Source organism: Corvus brachyrhynchos, unplaced genomic scaffold, assembly GCF_000691975.1.
Source record: "Corvus brachyrhynchos isolate BGI_N302 unplaced genomic scaffold, ASM69197v1 scaffold114, whole genome shotgun sequence".
Taxonomy (NCBI): Eukaryota; Metazoa; Chordata; class Aves; order Passeriformes; family Corvidae; genus Corvus; species Corvus brachyrhynchos.
Window position 1 is genome coordinate 1,194,125 of NW_008238337.1, and position 16,683 is coordinate 1,210,807.

Consider the following 16,683-nt stretch of genomic DNA (forward strand, 5'->3'; position numbering starts at 1 on the left):
TCTGATCAACCAAAGTTCAGGCCAGTGCAGCTCATGAAGACTGAGGAACCCGGAGTTAGTGCAGTCAAAGAGAAAACCAAGGTTCCCCGAAGATGTCCACCACCAAAATCACAGAAATCCTCAGCAATGAAGCTCAGTGTAGCTGGCATAGGGAAGCCATTAAAACAATTAACATGATTAAATGAAAAAAATGACACTATTAGTCCAATCTTAGAGGTGCTCTCTAAATTAAAATCTCAGGCAGCTGAGAGCAAATAGAAAGAACAAAGCTGTGGCAGGTAAAATAAACCATGAACTCAGTAAGCAAATTTGAATAAAAATTAAGAAAAGACATGCTGGAAATGTTTCCCTCACACGAAATTTCTTTAACTACACCAGAAATAGTAAGAATATATGACAGAAATTTGCTGGACTAGCTGCTGGTTTAATTAAAAAAAAAAAAAAAAAGAAAGTTTAAGTTCCCTTCACTAGAAATTATACATTAACTTTTCTGGAACTTTCCAAACGTCTTCCCACAGCCTTAATATTCCACTGAATATTACTGCAATCTAACCTAACCTGCAATGAATTGAAAATGAAGAGAATGACAGGTAACTTCCTAGCTCAGTAACCCAGTGCCAGCCTCATCACACCTCCGCCTGCATTCATCACGTAACAGCTTCAATTCTTCCTCTCTTTTTTACATACAAGACATGAAGGCCCATTTCTGGAAAAATCCATCAAGAACTGATCATGTACAAAGCACTTATATTCTCAAGTGCTAGACTTTCTTTCTCCCTGTGAACAGAAATCACCATTTTTTGCCACTTAAGACATATTCTGTGCTTTACTTTGCATGATTACCTTGAAAGCAAATGGTTCCCCCGGTAATTATTATTTTGATTATGGGTTTTCATTAGGATGGCTCCCTCTGAAAAGCCTTAATACTGCCTAATGCTTGAAATTTATTCCCTTGCTGTTTTCTTGCTGTGTCAAAAGAGACATTGGGCCACTTTTGTGATAGTGGCACATTCCCTGCCTGCATTTAGAGAGTGATTTTGGGTAGTAATGTGATAGATGGATGGGTTTAGCAATTCATAACTCAAGCCCAGCCTATTGCCATTTGAAGGGTTCCCACTAAATAAATCTTACAGCCTGTAAATACGAGGCAACTGCAATAACTGTGGTATACACACTTCTGGGACACCTCAAAATGAATATATACTGGATGGAACTTGGTAATTTATTTGAAAACTTGATCATATGCAAAGATACCTGAATCACCTGAGCTGCAGCGTTCATTTAGCTGCTAAAGGCACCATTATGCCTTGGATTAATGACACCTGAAATGACATTATTTGCACCATTTCTAGTTCTGATTCTTAGTACCTGACAGAGAAAAGGTTTTTCCATGTGATTGACTATCTCAGGGCTTTCCCTTACACCAAATGCAGAATAAATCTTTGCACTCATCAAAGCTGTTGTAAGAGTTAATGAATGTCAGGGAAGGTCTCCAGATGAAGACGTTTGCGTGCATTTCCCCCAAGATCCCCTGAGCAGATGTGAAACGTGCACCTTTCCAACAAAAGCCCCACAGCTCTGCTGGCAGCTCCAGAGAGCTCGAGGTGAGATCTGAAGTGGGAGAGGGCTCATTTCCAGCCAGTGCCTGACTCCCAGACCTCTCCTCCCTTTCCCTGTGGACTCGGTGTCCCAGCTTTGCTCCCAGGACTGCAGGAGGGGCTGGTGACACACTCAGGGTCGTGTGGAAGGCTAGCACAGCTAAGGAACCCATCTGTGTTTTGCCAAATCTTCTATTAACCCCTGCAAATCTTCTATTAACCCCTGGCAACCGCAGCACCCGATTCTAGAAATGGTCTTCAGCACCCTAGCACCATCCTGTGCCTGGGGCATGTTTCTGATGAGCTGTTCTGTGAAAGAAATCATTGCTACCACCTTTTACAGAACACCCGCCAGTTTGGATTGCCAGTTCTCCCTGAGCACTTGGAATCACTCACTGAGCTATTCTGGCCAAGTGTCCCCAGCACCCCTGACAAAGCCAGGCTGCTTTAGTGGTGGAGAGCCATAAAAAATGCTACCAAAATTCATCTACAGATCTCTGATCAATGCTAAAATATTTTTTTCTGTAAAACGTGTGACACAACAATGTCAAAAAACGAGCATGGTGCAAGACAAAGCTTTTCCTGGTGCTTTCCCAGGCTGGCCTGCACCATCATTCCAGTGCCTGCATCTGTGAGTAAAGCAGCCACCTCCCTCCACAGCAAACCAGCCTTTATCCAATGTCACGCCATCATCAGTTTCCTCCTTCTCTCTTCACACAGAAGAAACAGAGAGATGATCAACAGCTGGGAAAGCATCCACTTGAAAGAAAGTATGCCTTCAGAGATGTGTAATGCCTGAGAAAAAAATGCTTCTCGCGAAGCACATTTAATGTTCAGAGCTTGTTCACTGACTGAAACAGCAGTTCCTTAATATCCAACATTTAGAAGTGCTCAGCAGCCGGAACAGCGAGTAATTATAAAACTTTTCTAAAGTACACAGCATGTAGTGATTACAAATGAAGCTTCCTGAAGGCAGGGCTTCTAAGGAATTGCTCCAGGGTGGATATATGAGTCTAATTTGATTGGATTGAGAGCTCCCCTGGGCCAGTTCACTCCTTGGATTTATTTTAATTTACAAAAACCCTAATCATTCAGGGCTAGGCTGGAGCACGTGCTTGCACAGGGGAGCGAAGAGTCCTTCTGATGTGCTGAGCAGCCCCTGGGAGGGTGGGTCTGAGCAGACATCAGCCAGGAGCTGAACCCACAGCTACTCCCTGCTGGGGCAGATGGGCAGCGATGAGGAGCTGCTTATGGTCCCAGCAGCTGAGCCTGCACGTCAGGGATGGGGTAATTTACTCCTGGCAGAGGCTGGCAGCGAAGTGCTGCCCCAGGAGAACGGGCAGCAGAGCCCCTGAATGCTTCTGAGCAGCGCAGTTTTAGAAAAAGAAGGTGGAATGGAAATGTTCTGTTAATGGAAAGATAATAAAAGATGCATAAAAGGCAAAACAGAAGTGACATCGGGAGAAAATGCCATGCAACTCGCCAGCTGCTGCCAGCTGTGTGGGCAGCACACGCACTTGGGAGATCAGCCAGTGCTAACTGGACCAAGATTTCTGACTTTAGAATATTTTTGAGTATGATGTTAAGCATTCCTTTGCAACTGCTTACTGATCATTCAAACCTTCAGTGCCCTAAGAAATATTTACCCTTGAAAGAAGATTTTTCTTCTATTGATGACCAGGCCTGGCTCTATCAAAAGCTGTACTCAACCCTTTTATCAAGGCAGGGCATTTAAAACCTGCTATCATGGGTGCACAACCATGATAAGCTCCGGACAGACTCCCCATGTGGGTAATACCACGGACACAGAACACAAAACAGATTCTGTTTCTGCAGGGGGTTGGTAAAAGGTGGAGCAATGTTAAACCTGGCCAGGGCTGAGCTGAGCCCAGAATTAGTGACCACTGAGCCCAGAATTAGTGGCCAGGCCAGGCTGCAAAGGCTTTCCCAGGGGCAGGGGGGAGGGAGGCAGAGAATCACCACGGAGAGCAGGCAGAGAACTCAGCTGATGGCAGAGCCATCCACAGACAGCAATCAGACAGAAATCTTCCCTGAATGCCCATCTGCAGGTGCGGACCAGCAGCCTCTGATGAGAGATTTCACAGCCTGGGTTATTGCTCTCAGTAACAGAGCAGTTTCGACTCTTAAATGAGTGAACCTTAGGACTGCTACGGGCTAAATCAATAATTTCGATTTATTACAGTGGCTCTCAAAAGAGAAATTTTAAAAAGCCTAGATTAAAAACATTTTTTAGCCATCCTTTATTCCAACAGATTTTTACTGAAAGTGCCTAGGGATCCGAGAATACTTCGACCTGCTGGAAATTCAGCAACTCCTTTCTTCTTTAATGCTATCCAGTTTGACAGTGACATCTTAATGCAAGATCAGCACTTACCAAATGACATAAAAAATGGAGAAGAGTACAAACCCCATCATCCCTCAGTTACAGTGCACATCTCACTCTTCACTAAAATTAATGTACTGACGCATGTTATTACCAGACAAACCCAGCAAAAAAAAGCGCTGATGGTCAAAAGTGGACCCCAGAGCAATCTGTGCTGCACTCCCCCAGAGCTGAGAGACACCAGGGCCTCTTCCCATCCTGGAAAAGGCTGGAATGGGGTTCAGGGCTTGTGTACCTCTGTTCCTGCACTTTCCCATTTCCTGTTCTTCTGCACCTTTTCCTAACCACTGATAATGGTGATATCTTTAATGAACACCCCGTGGGGCCAGGGGGAACCACAGCAATGTAAGAAAAGTTAGCAACACACAGAATTACAAATTGATTTGGAAAGGGTGACTGATGATGACTTTAAAGAACATAGAATGGTTTGGGGGCAAAGGGCCTTAAAGGTCACCGAGTTCCACCCCCTGCCATGGGCAGGGACACCTTCCACCAGAGCTGGCTGCTCCACCACTGCCCACCTGAAACACTTGTTCACATGGAGTACAAATGCTTGACAAGTTTCTTTCAGCAAGTCCTTAATAAAAGTTGTTACAAAGCTAGTCCCCTTGAAAAACTGGGTAAAGGATGTAGTAATTAGAGAGTAATGCTAACTACTGGAGACAAAATGCAGCTTAAATATCTTATTTTGCAATATCCGCCTAGCTTTCATCTTTAAACCATAAAAATCAGCAGAGGAGAAAGAAAAGGATGATCTACTTTGACACTAACAGATAGGGAGGACATAATTTCATGGAAATCTACGACATTAAAAGTATTATGAAGTTCTTCAAAGGAAAATATCCAAGGTACAATGGAGCAAACTCTTGATCACCATCACATAATATATGTGTGTATCTCCAGGAGGATGATATAATGCTGTTCTTGATTTCTTTGTACAGTCCAGATCAGAGTTAGATTAGTTAATAAGGTTTCTTGGCTTTCTTGTCATAAACTGTGATATAAAACACAGCTTTTTGATTAAGGTATTTGGACTAGGACAGGAAATCTCGTTTCACTTCCCAACTCCTCCACAGCATCCTTTAACGACCTCAGGCAAGACAAGAAGATACAGATCCTTACAGCTAAAATGAAATCAATAGGCATTAGGCATCATGGAGCTCTAAAAACCTCTGGTGCCTGCCAGCTGCTTCAGGCACGATGTGGAGCCTTTATCACGTTGGGCCTGAGCCCCAGGATCCCAGCTGGATTCAACTGCAGCAGGGCTGAGGAAAGGCTTGAAGAGCACTCATGGTTCAACTGCTGAGAGCTGCCATGTGGGAGGGCAATTCTCAGCTGATTAAATATGCACTGTCGGGGTGGCATAAGGTAGAGAGAGCCTAGGGTGGGATATTCCTGTGCCTTTATGTCCCAGGGGAACAAGGTGAAGAATAACTTTTTCTTCTAGTCTCAGAAATAAGAATTCAGCATCTGAATTACGTGTCCAAGCCTTGCCTACAGATGTTAATCTCAGTGATGTTCCACTGAGAACAAGAGCAAAAGTCATGTTGCTAATTAGAGTACAGAAAAGCAGAATTGCTCTCTCTTGGACAGGCAGAACGCTGAACAAGACAGGCCCCGAAGGAGGGAGACCTGACTGGGGATCACAGTACATCGCCAACGTCTTCCTTCTATGCAGAGCATTTTTTAAGGTCACTAATCACCAATAAACACTGCAGTGAAGACAGCAGGCTCATTAGTCTTCTCTGATACTACATCACACGCAGGCACAAGGTAGATGAGATTGATTTTTCCCTGTTCCCAAAAGACTCAGGCGTGCGAGCCTCTGCCTCAGCCTGGTGCCACGGGGAAAAGGCTGCCTGCAAACACAAGTCCTGAGCTGCCATCATCTCCCAACTTCATTTCGCTTCCCATTCAGTTTGCTCAAGAGATGAGGCTGCTAATGTCTTCATTATAATTTCAGATAACAAAATACACAGGCAGATTGGTCAAGAAATAAGCTTTCGCAGTGATTCATCATCTCTTCCTGCCTCCGAGAAGGACATTTTCTACTCAGTATTCATCCAGCACTGGAACCTCTCCAGCAGCACTGTAAGTAAGCAGTATTTTCCTCTTTTGGAGACAGCAAATGTGCAAGCACTGAAAAGCTTCCAAGGGACATCACTGGAAAGGAGACCCTGAGCAGATATTTTCAGAGAGACTCACTCCAAACCCAGAGCTTTCAAATGCAGACAGGAAGGCAGAATCATCCGATCATCAGCCGTAGATTTTATGGCTCTTTCAGCCTGATAAACGCAGCACGATGAGATCAAATACCCCAAAGGATGTTTTATCATTCCCAATTAACTGCTGACTTCAACAGTTTGGGAGCAGCCAGTGAGACATTTTCAGAGGCAGGAGAACACCTTTGACAAAGCAGCCTAGATAACAGATTTTCTGACCACAAATATCTTGTGCATGTGTTTCATTCCACTTAGAAGCAACAGTACCCCTGGAGCTGATGTAGAACAAGGCCCTCCATTTACTAAATCCATTTGTGAGCTGGATGGGCTCAGCCTCCACCTTCCAACCAGTGAAGATGTGCCAGCTGCTGGTGCCATGACCAGCTGATTTCTGGACTAACTGGGCACTGACACTGGACTGCGCCAGAGCTCTGCCCTCAGGCAACACGGTGACCAAAGAAAGGGACACAGCCTCACTGCTGACTGCTGTGCCCAACATCCCTCCAGGGACTGCTCCTGGGGAAGCCAGAGTGTGAGGCACTCACACTGAAACAAACTGAAGATGAAGCTGCATTATCAATCAGGTGGCAAGAAAAATCACATTTAGATGTAACCGTGTATGCAACTCAGATGTGGGATATGCACATCTCAGGTACCAGTCACGTAGCCTCAGATTCCAGCTCCTACAGTTTTTACTGGGTTGGGGTTTTTTACAACTCTGCCAGGACATCTGCTTTCTGGCTGCGTTTAAAATTCCAAAAATATTTGTGCATCAAGATCCCCATTTCCTCTCAACAGAGAACCTGCCTGCTGGAAAAACACCTTCCAAGCCAACCATTCGCCAGGGATGTAAAGCTGATATAACACCTGCATTTTGTAGAGGCAACGGATTTAAGAAAAGCACACATTTAATTCCTTAGTAAGGAAAAAACCAGCATGTAAGTGTTGGATACTGTGGTGAAGCAACTGAGATGAACTGAAGTTGTTTTGCACACTTGCTGGCCATGCCCAAAGTCCATGGGGCAAAGAAAAGTCAGGTCTGTGGGTGACAGCCCCAAGCTCCCCCTTGCATTCCCTGTGGACACGACTGAAGCTTTCCAAGTTTCCTTTTCCAAGGACTTTTTCAGACCAGAAGCAATGATCAACAACTGCTTGATGGCAGCTGTCTGAAGAGATCTCCAGCTGAGCTGAAGATCCGGGTGTCTGTGAGGCTGCCTGAATAGAGAGAAAAAGACCTTGGAATGAGCTGTGTCCTCTGAGAAATAAACTCAACAGCTGCAATTTCACCCCAGAGCAAACCCAGTTTGTGCGCAGTCCCTTGGACTGGGAGCTGCAGGGAATTGAATAATACTGTGCTCAACCTAAAGCTGGAGAATACCAGTCTGGGGAAGGTGAACAAGCAGTTTCATTTCTAGAAAGTCAATATATTTTTGCAAGCTTCACTAAGGAGCAGTCTGCAGCATGAATGTATTCCTTCCCCCCAGTCTCAGGCTGTATCCCCTGTCTCAGACCATATTATTCCCCTTATTAGTAGTATTTGCAGAATATTTGTGTTACTCTTTTAATCCTACTCTTTTCTTGTAAATTCTCTTTAATGCTGTGTGCTGCCCTCATAGTCTCTCCTATGCTAAAGTCACACACAAGTAGAGTGAAGCAGAAACCCAAACCAGTCTAAGGAAAACACTGAGCAGTAACAGTGGGATAAATCCTGAGCTCAGCTGGAACTCCATGCAAGTGGGAGTGGCATGGGTGAAAACTGAGAGCAGCCAGTGCAGTGGAACTGATGATTTTTGAGCTCCTTTCCAACCCAGGCCGTTCTGTGATTCTGCAGTTCCCTGTCTGCTTTCCCTGCCATTTTCCCTCCTTATGAATGTTTAAAACAAAAGAGAGCGAGCTGGTGCTAGTGAATGTCCTGGGGAAATCAGACACAAATGTGACCAACTCCAGGCTGCAGTTATAAACCAGCTCTTACTCAAATTTACGAAAACCATGGGCCCTGGGGCTTTCAGAAGCTGCAGTTCTGGAAGTCTGATGGACAAACCTTTATTTTACAGTTCATAAAGCAAAGCTTAACAACGCTGCCTTCCTAATGCCAGCCAAAGCTCTTGCTCATTGTAAATTTAAAAAGCAGCTTATTGAAAGCAGAACCAGCATAAATACTGGAGGTAGATCCATTACATTTCATGATACAGTTATTTGGTGGCTAACTCCAGTAGTTCACTCCTCCTGTTCAAGGATAATAAAAGGAAAAATGTCCCCACGACATTCAGTGGCAGAAATGTCATTGCTGAAGTGCCTGTGATGTGCAATTAACATTTTTAAGGATTCATTTAAACGGATACTGTCACGGCTGATAGATTTGAGATTACACCAACTATCTAAGTTTGGATTTCTGCCTAATTCAGCATCTCACTAGCAAGTTCACCCTTTCACTTCTGGGTATCTATATTCTTCTTTCTCCTTATGTTTACTTAATTGACAGTAGTATAAAAATTTATAATTTTATACATTTTTCATTCAAGGCCAGGCTGGATGGGACTTGAAGCAATTGGTCTAAAGGAAGGTGTCCCTGCCCATTGCAGGGGGTTGGATCTGGATGAACTTTAAGGTCCCTTCCAACCCGAACCATTCTGGGATTCTGTGACTTCTCCCCAACTCCATCACTAATGTTGGGTCACAATTACAAACATCAAATTTTCTATCCAAAAATACATTTCCTTTTTTTAATGTTCTGCTTTCCACAAAGAAGTTGTAATTTTCACAATGAGAAATACTTTGTTTTGAAGAGAGAGTAAGTTGTGGGGCAAAATCTGTTTGGTGTTAGGGTGGATTAAAAAAGAAGTCACTCTGTTTTGCAAATGAAGGCGTTGTCACCAGCAGGATGGAGACTCCAGGCCTTGACTCTGCGTTTACGTGGAGAAGCCCTGGATCTTTGCTCCTTGGCATTTGTATCCGACCCTGCTGTTTAACAGAATGAAAAGGCAGGAAAATACACAAGAGATCTGCTAGAGCAGAAAAGCTGTCTTTAAGCAAAATGTTCGTCAGAGTTTGCAGGAGATCGCAGCTACTTTTGGAGATTTCACTGGACACGTGAACGTTTGTGTTTGCAGCTGAGAGGTTTCTGGTCAGAGCTGAGAGTGGCCATCGGTCTCCAGGCAGAGTGCAGACGCTCCTGTCTGCTGTCAGGCACACGGAGAGCAATGTGTCCTCAATATTTCAAGAAGACAAATGAAGGAGACATGATCCTAATGTTAAATGGCCTGGGAGAAAAGCAAGTGCCTACTCGACTGACAAAACACTTGCAGATAAACTCTGAGAGCAGCTCTGAAGTGATGACTCTGACATCTGTGGCTCTGTCCAGATCTGGTTTCCCCCTACAGCACCTCAATTAGAAAATAGCCATGTCTAGTTTGTTGGGAAACCTCAGTTTCAAATGTGCTAAATCAGGCAAAGCAAGAAAACACAATGGACTTGGACGAGGCTTTTGAGGGATGTACTCTACAGAGGTGAGTTTCCTTTGCTAGGGAAAAAACTTCATCTTCCCCTGACCCCCAGGAAGAGTGTAGCAGTGCTAGGGGAAACCCCAGGCCCCGTGATATCAGAACACTCCTTAAACAACAGCAAGGTTTCTACTGCAGAAAGTAATAAACAAGAGCCTAGCACAGAATCCCTCCACGCACCACGGAGTCACACATTTGCCTCACTGCCCAGAGCGAAGATTTAAAGCTCTGCTGGGATTTTTTCCAAGCAATCACTGCTGCCTTTTTATGCCCTTCTTTCTATGCCTTTTTGCACTAGGTGAGTCAAAATATGTTTCTATGTAATTATACAAATGACATTTAGGGGACACTGTCCAAAAAAGAAAAGAAAAAAAGCTTCTAAAGAACAAATTTTCCCCTTGTTATTGAAATCTTCAACAATATTAGTCACCACTCCTGCTCTTTGCTGACTTTGAACACTTTGTTTGATCACAGGTGGGATTAGACTGATGAAAGCCCAGCTTCCCAAGGCTCTGGGGAAATGCAAAGCCAGAATGAGACGCTCCTCTGCACACATGGCAGCTGCAGGAGGGATTAGAGGGGTGCAGTGCTCAGCCAGATGAGGAGGAGCACAAAGAACGGGGAGCAATCCCATTCGGGGCAGCACAGGAGTCTGAGATAACACACTGTGCCAACCCTGTGAGATCACAGCCTGCCATCAGCAGGGCAGGGCTGAACCAGCTGCTTGGAAGAAGGAGCGAGAATTAATGATTTGTGGCCACGTGTGGTGACATTCAGCCCCGTGTGGATTGTCCCACACGAATTCACGTGTTGGAGCTGAACTCTGAGAGCACACAAGGAGAAATCTGCTGATTCACTCCTCAACCGCACACGGGCTTCCTTCTGCTGCCTCAACCTAACCACTGGGTAAGTAAGTCCCATTAGTCTAATTTAAAACTAAAATCAAGGGTTATCTTCTCTCTAAGTGGAAATGGAAAAGAGTAGAAGGTCAATCCTCCAGGGAAATCCTCACAAAAGTGGACATTATCAGACTCACAGTCCTCTCCTGGTACTTGCAGGAGGTGATAAAGCTTGATGAGGTTTGTGGGGTGGGTGCCACATCCTCGGGTTCTTTGCCAGTTTCTAAGTTTATTTTCAAAGAACTGCCCCCTTCCCACTCTGCATTCACACTACAGATGGTCTGAAAGGGGTGAGTTTCATACATAAAGGTTTCCTTCAATTTATAAACAGGTTCTACAAAATCTCTAGCTCTCAAATCCCATCAGTTTGTCTATCAGCCATCTCCTGACTCAATTTGTGCCCCTGTCATCCTGCCTCAACTCCTTTTGCAGGAACAAAAACCTTGATGCCAGAAGACACTTTAAAAATGACAGTGGTCATTAACAATTTCCTCCTTAACGATGCCAAGGGCCACGTTGCTGTGGACTGCAATGTCCCACTGCTCAGCCAGCCCCAGCAGCCCACAGAGTCACAGTCAGACAATCAAAGAATCATAGAATGGTTTGGGTTAGAAGGGACCTTAAAGCTCATCCAGTCCCACCCTGCCATGGCAGGGACACCTCCCACTGTCCCAGGCTGCTCCAAGCCTCAATGTCCAGCCTGCCAGGGATCCAGGGGCAGCCACAGCTGCTCTGGGCAACTTCATCTCAGCTTGCTGTTCACCTGGGGCTTTTCAGTTGCATTTCCACCTTTGTCTGCATGTTGAGAAATCTTCTTACACTTCTAATTGTTCCTGTAGGACAGCAGCAGCAGCGACTCCACAGCTGTGTGAATGTCACGTAAGAGACAATTCTTGAAGACAAGCACTCGCTGTCTGTCAGCCCAAGCTGTGCTCTGCTCTCATGTGAGCTGCCAGTGCTAACACCCAGCTGTGGGGAGAGAAAACCCAAGGATGCTGTCATGGGTTCTTGTTTGATACAGCAGCCTTGCAAGAGCAATACGGAAACAAGGTTCAGTAGGGGGAAGGATGAGAAGGATGATGACAGCCACCCAGACAGGGCGGTCTTGGAAATGAAGAGCAGCAACAGAAAGGAGTTTGCCCCTTGCAGCCTCCTCCCTGATCCTTCATCTGGCTTGATTTTCCTGGGGTAGCACTCCTGGTCAGCTGCAACACCTTCAGAGCCATTACAAAAGGAGTGAATCATGGACACGTTATTACTCCCCTCAGCATGCAGCACTTTCCTTTAAATACAGAAACCAGAGCGTGCAGGAAACGCTCCATCCATTAAAATTTGTGCCAACATCTCTCCGAACTGTTGAAGCTGTGCAGTGAGTGCTGCTACCCGTTCTCCTGTGTCTGAAAACCAGCATGATGACAACACTGATCCACGGGACGTGCGACACTTTGGACCTGACCTTACTTTGGCTCGAGTCAATCGCTGTTCTGCTTTTCATTTTGATGGGAGTGGGGCCACAGTTCCAGTGTCACCTCTCCTGTACCCTCAGGCACTCTCTCCAGCAGCACTGTCAGCTTAGAGAAGCCAGGACAATTTGAAAGTATTTTCTAAAGCCCAAGGCAAACCAAGAGATGACCTTTTCCACCAGCAGAGAGCTGCTTGCAGGCTGCTATTGAATATTCCAGCAGCTGTAACGCTGTGCTCCCACAGATGACCCGGCTGCACTGCACGAGGGATGGGTGCTCCCTTTGCTGTCGCTCCCCTCAGTGAGCTGGGGTCACAGTGTGGCTCTCCTCTGCTCCACACCTGTGCTACTGCCCTCACCTGGGACCAGCCCCGTGCTGTGGCATCCCTTGTCAGAGCAGTCAGCTGCAAAGGACTGCTCAGGACACAGGAGCTCTCTTTGCTTGGGGATTATTTCAACAGAAACAGAAACTTCCCCTTCCAGATCCTTAAAGTTCTGGCTAATGCAGAGACAAAATCTCTGCAGGGCAACGCGACATTAGGAGTTGGATCTCCAGGAGTGTTCAGCTGTGCTGCTCTGAGAGGGAGAGCTGTGCTAGGCCAACATGGTACACACAGAAGTGGCAAACACAGGGCACAAATCTCTGCAAATACCCTGCTGCTGCTGGCTGCAGAACACACAGCTTGTACCAGAACGAGAGAGGATTCTCCCATTCTAGACGGGAGAATCTTCAGGGTCTGTTATACATTCCAAACATGCTCATATCTATATGACATTCAGTCAAAAAGCCTTTTGAAAATGGACAAATATTTTCTTAATAATTTTTAGCAGCATTGCCAACTCTTCCAAGAATTACTTTTCACTAGGAAGTTGGCTGTTATTTTTGCAGATACGATATCTGTGCTATCCAGTTATTTCTATAAAGAGACTTGGCCTTTAGGACTAATTTAAAGGGTTTCCCAAGGCAGATGGAGCTTTTTGAATATAGAAAAAGGGATTTACAGGATTACCAATCTCCAAGTATTCAAATATAAAGACAAAATTATGCCTAAGGCAAGTAAGAAATGCTCTAGGCTATCAGAGTTTGTCTCTTCATCCTCAGTAGATGTCATCTAGTGTAAATTGACATTATTTCCTGACATCAGTGGATTTTTATTCAATTCCTCTTGTTGGTGATGTGCTTCACAGATCACCAACAAGACACTAAATGTCTTGGTGAAGAGGACAGAGAGAGGGAAGAGAAAAAACAGAGAATGTCTAAACTGGCTGCATTAAATTATCGAACTGTACTTCCATGTTCTACCTGTGCCAGCAGACAAAAAAAAAAAAAAAAAAAAGGGGTTTTTTAAAAAATCAAACTCTGGTCTGAGATTCAGAAATAAATAAAATAAAAACAAAAACAAAACAAAAACGCAAACAAAAAACCCCAACTAATCAAACAAACAAAAACCTAACACCCTCCCCCACCCATCCCCCCAAAAAAAACAACCCAAAGGGGCTTCTGGAATCACTGATGTAATTTACTGGCAAGCACAAAACCATCTGTGACAAGCCAAAGGCTGAGGACATCGGACTTGTGAATGAAATGCTCTGTGTGTACAGTGGGAAGTGACACAGACACAAGAAAACACGTTGGACAGGCTGAGTTTGTCAAGCTGAGGTTGTATCTGCTCCCCTTCCCCACTCCCAGTTCTCAAACTGCACATCAGATTTACGTTATCCTCTGCTGGCCAAGCTCTACCATCACCTCCTGTGACATTAACCACACAGCCTGGGCCCTTTCCATGCAGGGGAACACTGCCAAGGGCGATTCAGACCAGCTCTTCTATTTACAGATCAATTCCCTCCCTCGCTTGCTGCCCCTTCCTCTCTCCCTCCTTCCAAGCTCTGGAAACCGGGAGGAGCCAGGCAGCTCCATTAGCTGCTGGCTTCTGGAAGGTCCACGTGTGTTAAGAGTCTGTGTAAAGCCCTTTGTGGGGTCATGGAGTGACTGTATCATCTCACAGCAGTCATTTGTCTTCCCTGGCCTCCTATTAAGCCTGTCAGAAGAACTGGCTCAATGGAAGGAAAAGAGGAGCTCCTTAAAAAATGTATTGGCACATCTGAGCTGAACTTCCTCGGGTGAAGAAGTTATAAAAAACGGCTCTGCCGTGAACTTTGGAGTATCCATTTGTTAAAGAGGCAGTGATTTCCCCCTGTGAACAATGCTCTTTGTGGTGTGAAGCCTTGCAAAGGCAAATGATGTGCATTAGAAACATCTTCAGAGGTACTGATATGAAGGGACTGGCTGATGCACAAGGTTTCAAAACCAAGTGAAGGCACCCAAATAGCTGCTCCCCACAAGCCGAAGTTACAGTTTAAATCCTGGCACTGTATTTATCGATATTTTCATTTCCTGACATTTATGCCAAAACAAGATTCTGCAAAAGGTCAGCACAGGAGTCGAGTGTTATTAAGTGTGTGATCTAACAAACAGGCAGATGACCTTCACTCACACCTGCCCTATCATTCCATGAACTCACAAACAATAGATCCTGACCACTTCCCCAGACCCAAACAAAGATCCATCCTGGGTGACATCACCCACAAAAGGGAGTCAGTGCAAGCTTGAAATCCCTCTGATGTACGTCAAAGCAGGGCTGAATCATGGCTTAGACGTTTTGTACCTATTTTGCCTTCTTTCTTTTGGGTACTGGCACAACGCTGTCCTAAGTGGTGTTTTGCACTACAAAGATGGTTTCACTTAACAGGAGACTTTGTGACCACACTCAGACAAAACAAACAAGAAGTGTGAAAGGATGTCTGTTAGTTCCATTGATAAACTGAAAAATGAGTTGTTCCAGATCCCACCAAGAAGCTACAAACTGGACCCAGCCCTCAGTGCTGTGCCTGGATTTCAAGGGCAGCCCCTTCCTTCCACATTCCCAAAAAAAGTGAGCACAGGAAATCTGCAGGTGAACTGAAGCTCTGCCTTCTCCATCCCTCTCTGGTGGCTTTGCTGCAAGACTGCACTTGCACTTCCTTTCCCATGAGTACATTTAATTTCATTTCTCCCACACTGATTCTCAGACTTTTGGGAAATTCCATAATACCACACCAAAAGCTCCCAATAGCAGCCAGAATTGCTTTTATTGCTGTTTAACACAGTGCTGAATTTAAGTGGCTGATGTATCCGCCTCTCTCACACATGAACACAAACTGCTGCACAGCAAAACTTTATCGAATTAAAATGCACTATAACACGAATTTATTGTATCTTTGCTCATAAGTGGGTTTATGCATTTGATTTTTTTTGTCTTTTAGGGTTTTGGCAGTAGATGGAAAGCAATCAAAGTCCCATTTGAAGCAGCCGTGTAAGCAATTCTCATTTACAGAAGACAATGAAAAATTAATCTAAAATGAGTGTAACTAAGTTTTCACAGAAACAACAAAACCACTCAGACATTATCATTTTCAACAGCTGCTTACTGTCTTCATCTACAAAATCACCTGTCAAATTTTACTATTGCCTCCACGGAAAAAAAAAGCCAACCCCAAGTTCCTCTCTGAGTCAATAAAATGCTCCAAATGTAACACAGATATTGAGGATCCCTTTCCTTCAATTACAATACTTAGCAGGCATGATTGAGGTGATGTTCAGCACCCCCTCTCCAGCAGGTTTGGGTTCTCCATGTTTAACCTCAGGGAGAACACTCAGCCATGGCTGGTGGGCAAAGCTGGGTGTGTTTTCCCTCTGTCCTGCTCCGTGGAACATCTGCCTCCCGTTCCAGCGGGCAAAGCAGCGTTTGTCACTCCTGGAAAGCTCTTTGCTACAAAACACTCACAACCTTCTCGACGGGAAATGGAAACACTTGAAGGAAGGACAAAAGGGATGGCAGCAGAATGGAGCAGAATGGGGATTCCCGTCCCAGCATCAGTTTGTCTCAGCAGTGAATTTGTGAGGAATCTGTTTAGCTGGCAGAGCACATGCAGTTGGTTAATTCCACGCAATGTGTGTGATGGGAAGGATGCCAAACAAACATCAGAAGGAAACCAAAGGGTTCAGGGGCCGTGCTGCTGGCAGCCTGATCCCCTGGCATGGGAATCACCAGGGCTTGGGCCAACCTTCTGCTCATGGCTGGAGCTGTGGCTTACCCAGCAACCACAGGGCAGCAGCTCAGCAGCCCAGGAAAGCCAGGCAGACAGGAGAGACAAACACACAACAGCTGAATCAATCGTCCTTCACATGCAGATTCTCAGGCTGAACGCTCTCAAAGGCTGTCTCAAGTGCTGCTGCTGTCCCTAATGTCAGATTTAGGAGAGGGGAAGGAGTTAATTATTGAAGGGCAGCTACGGGGAGTGGGATGCACAGCTCCTATTGACTTCCTTAATGGTGGTAAAATGTGCAAATCCTGTGGACTGTAGCTGAATTTAAATTACAATGATTACAAAATATAAAGCCTAAAAAAGAGGATTTATACATGAGCAGATTTAGCCAAGACACAGACTCCCTCAAGACGTACATTTTGTTTACATGCAAAGCAGACTGTGCCTCCTGAATGCCTAAATCCTGACGACAATTATTTCTGTATCTCACCACCCTCCTAACACGGCTCTGA

At 45.1% G+C, this 16,683-nt stretch overlaps 1 protein-coding gene across 1 annotated transcript in view; it reads right to left on the minus strand.

Moving 5' to 3' along the window:
* The window catches only part of TMEM132C (transmembrane protein 132C), a 136,390-nt gene that overhangs the window by 51,932 nt on the left and 67,775 nt on the right, over positions 1-16,683 (minus strand). The gene's annotated exons all lie outside the window — the stretch shown is intronic.